A 4,542-nucleotide genomic window follows, 5' to 3' on the forward strand; every position below is an offset into this window, starting at 1 on the left:
AGGGTGCAAGGCAGGAAACAAACCCCAGGCAGGGTGCCAGCCCACCGCAGACTGATATATCTTTATGTGTTGTTGAGTTTTAATTTCCCCTAAGGAACAAAGTATCTATCTATCTATCTATCTATCTATCTATCTATCTATCTATCTATCTATCTAATAGTAACTTTCATATCTATTTAGCCTGTTTCTGTTTTAAATATGTGCTCCTGTCAACCTACACTTACCCAGATCGTTGTAGATACGGAAAACACATGAAATGTAAGCATTCCAAATAACGATATACAGTAATCCCTCCTCGATCGTGGGGGTTGCGTTCCAGAACCCCCCGCGATAGATGAAAATCCGCGAAGTAGAAACCATATGTTTGTCTGGTTATTTTTATATATTTTAAGCCCTTATAAACTCTCCCACACTGTTAACATTATTAGAGCCCTCTAAACATGAAATAACACCCTTTAGTCAAAAGTTTAAACTGTGCTCCATGACAAGACAGAGATGACAGGTCTTTCTCATAATTAAAAGAATGCAAACATATCTTCTCTTCAAAGGAGCGCCGTCAGGAGCAGAGAATGTCAGAGAGATAGAGAGAGAGCGCGAGAGAAAAGCAAGCAATCAAAAAATCAATACGTGCTTTTGGGCTTTTAAGTATGCCGAAGCACCGCAATAAAGCGGCATTTGTTTAGAGGAGCGTCCGTATCTTCTAAGCAAACAGCCCCTCTGCTCACACCCCCTCCGTCAGGCAGAGAGTGAGAGAGACAGAGAGAAGCAAACAATCTCAAGCACCGCGCGGGAAGCATATCTTATAGCATTGAGGAGTTTTAGTTAATACGTAATACATGCTCTGATTGGGTAGCTTCTAAGCCATCCGCCAATAGCGTTCCTTGTATGAAATCAACTGGGCAAACAAACTGAGGAAGTGTGTACCATAAATTAAAAGACCCAGCGTCTGTAGAAATCTGCGAACCAGCGAAAAATCCGTGATATATATTTAGATGTGCTTACATTTAAAATCTGCGATGGAGTGAAGCCCGAAAGTCAAAGCGCGATATAGCGAGGGATTACTGTATTATTTACCCTCTACAACTCCAGGCACCTCACACGCAATATAATCAGACCTGACCTAGGAGAACTTTGTGTACGACTAACACTGCGTCATTGAGGGATGGGATAGTCAGGCTGCTTGCTGCTTGTGCTGATCGACACATTTGCAAAACAAAAGACACTGATGGAGAGGTGCGAAGGAATTTAAGGTGGCCCCGGATTACAACTTTTTTTCATAGGCTTCAGGGATTCTAGTATTGATGGAGAAATGATATGCATGGTGTAATAGATAATTTCACTCGAGAAACTTCACAAAGAGTTGGGGAAATTGCCCCGTATAATGTTCGTCGGATGTGATGAAGATTTGAATGAAATTTGATCAAAAACCAAAGCATTTGACAGAGTACAGTGCTGAAATGAGGATTTGGAAGGAAATTACATCAATACAGAAAGACGGAGATGACATCATCAAATTGGAGTCAGGAGCGGGATTGTTGTGGAGTGGCCATTTTCTGAAACAGGAAGTACTGAAGGTTAGTGAGTGGGGTTTGTTGTTTTTCTTCTTTGGCTCTGTTGGAAAAGAGAGAGATGCATTAGTACCCCAAATCAACCCTTCATCTCGTGGAAGATCACTCACCTTAGAGCTTGCTGGCTGCCTCCTAAGCGCACGTGTCTGACAATAGTCACTAGTTACAAAGCACTTGTTGCTGGCAGAAATCTAACAGTAAAGCCAGTCATTCACAAGTCATTTAGTCAAACTGTTATTAGTAAATCCGTCATCTCCAAATTCTCAAAAGAAATAAATGCGTTTAGGTAATAAGAATGGATAGTTGCTTACGACATTACAACGCTGTATTAAACATGTATCTTGCTATATTGTGTTGGGTGCTAAAAGGCGAGTGAGACAGGATTTGTTCTGCCAGGAGTTTTAATAAACCTCAAGTAAGTAAAAGAAATGAATACTGGGGTGGGGGGGGACTGTACTTTGCTTTATAAAACGGGCCTATAAGCAGGTGTCAAGAACCTTAAAAAAAGAAAAGGAACAGCTCTGATGGTAGGCTGACCTCTGTGCCCAGAAAAACACACAAAAAGCATAAAAGTACAAAAACACCGCACCTTAATTTTAAAAAATGGAAAACGCAAAACAAGAACCCAGAGAGCTAAACAAAACTCTGTTGCTTCAGTGTGCCTGCCAACTACTGAATGTCTGACTACCAAGTATGGTGGCGCGTCTGTTTGCCGGCCACCAAATACCACACAAACACTCGTGATCTTCTCCTGTCTCTTCCTCCTGATCCTGGCCTCTCCGACAGCCATTTGACTATTCGCTCCACTCTCCCCCAGACTCACTGAGCCACTTGTCGTGAAGTGTTTTTAAACTCCACCCTGGGATCAGGATCATTATATTCTTAAATCATGCAGGGATGTTAGGGATGGCCTTACATTTCCTCTTGTGACACCAGGCTGACTCCCTTCAGTGCTCCCTCATGTCCCTGCATTCCTACTCCCACGTTGCCTGCTCTTTTGGAGTGACAGGGCAGTCATGTTTCCTTCTTGGACCCTACAATCTCTGGCATTTCCTCTCTGGCCTTTCTCTCTCAAATCAGGGGGCTGATTCCCTACCAAAGGCTGGGACACTTGACTTTTAAGGGTCCATTGAGGATGCACACCTTTCACACATGTACGGCACATAAACATATTTATCCCCATGCTTCCTTAACGACCTCTTCAGCTGCTACCAGTATGGCTCTCTGCCCATGGAGACTCTGCAATGACCCTGTCATGTCTGTGGTGCCTCGTCCCTGACCACTTATTTCCAGCCAGACACCCAGCTGTATTTATCAATAACAAAATATATGAATATTGCTTACTTGTCTTTTTCAGTGTACTGGTTTGCAACTCCCAAATCGCCGTCTGGGGATGCTGAGAGCTTTTGGGGATGGCACACACTCGGGGCCTATAGTGTCACAGAAACATTCACAAGTAAACTGCTCAAAAAAATGAAAGGAACACTTTTTAATATAAGCAGAGCATCAAGTCAATGAAACTTCTGGGCTGTTGATCTGGTCATCGGTTCATCCGTTTCAGCTGCTTTGGTGCACTAGAGGGGCAACAATGAGACGACCCCCAAAATAGGAATGAATGGTTTAACAGGTGGAGGGAGGCCACTGACATTTTTCTCTCCTCATCTGTTTTTTCACTCGTTTTTCATTTGGCTACACTCAGTGTCACTACTGGTAGCATGAGGCCATACCTGGACCCTACAGAGCTGGCACAGGTAGTCCAACTTCTCCAGGATGGCAGGCACATCAATATGTGCCTGTCATTGCCAGAAGGTCTGCTGTGTCTCCCAGCACAGTCTCAAGGTCATGGAGAAGATTCCAGGAGACAGGCAGTTCCTCTAGGAGAGCTGGACAGGGCCCCTCGTAGAAGGTCCTTAACCCATCAGCAGGACCCACTGGTCCTGGAGAAACAGGATGAGCACAGGCAGAGCCTACAAAATGACCTCCAGCAGGCAGGCCACTGGTGTGAATGTCTCTGACCAAACAATCAGAAACAGACTTCATGAGGGTAGCCTGATGGCCCGACGTCCTCTAGTGGGCCCTGTGCTCACTACCCACCTGGCACCGTGGAGCTCGATTGGTATTTGCCATAGAATGCCAGAATTGGCAGATCCACCACTGGCGCCCTGTGCTTTTCACAGATGAGAGCAGGTTCACCCTGAGCACATGTGACAGATGTGAAAGGGTCTGGAGAAGCCATGGAGAACGTTATGCTGCCTGTGACATCGTTCAGCAAGACCGGTTTGGTGGTGGGTCAGTGATGGTCTGGGGAGGCATATCCATGGAGGGACGCACAGACCTCTACAGGCTAGACAACAGCACCTTCACTGCCATTAGATATCGGGATGAAATCCTTGGACCCATTGTCAGACCCTATGCTGGTTTCTCCTGGTGCATGGCAATGCCTGGCCTGATGTGGCGAGACAATGAAGGAACTAATACCATTGACTGACCCCCACGATCACTCGCCTGACCTCAATCCAATAGAACAACTCTGGATGTGACATTATGTTTGGGTCCATCCGACACCTCAGCCTGTCCAGGAGCTCAGTGATGCCCTGGTCCAGATCTGAGAGGAGATCCCCCAGGACACCATCTGTCACTTCATTAGGACGTTGTCAGGCTTCATACAAACTACTGAGTACGATTTGGAGTTGCTGCAATGAAATTTCGGCAAAATGGACTCACCTGCCTGCCGCATCATTGTTTCACTTTGATTTTCGGGGTGTCTTTGAATTCAGCCCTCTGTAGGTTGATCATTTTCATTTCCATTCTGTTGTTCCTAACACATCACCATATCAGTCCATATCAGTAGAGATATCCAGCAGGATTTTTTTCCCCATTGAGATCTGATGTGTTTTCAACTGTTCCTTTAATTTTTTGAGTAGTATAGAATATTAGACACTTGGCACATATAAAGAAGAAAGGAAAACGCTAT

The sequence above is a fragment of the Polypterus senegalus genome, chromosome 12 (assembly GCF_016835505.1).
Source record: "Polypterus senegalus isolate Bchr_013 chromosome 12, ASM1683550v1, whole genome shotgun sequence".
Taxonomy (NCBI): domain Eukaryota; kingdom Metazoa; phylum Chordata; class Cladistia; order Polypteriformes; family Polypteridae; genus Polypterus; species Polypterus senegalus.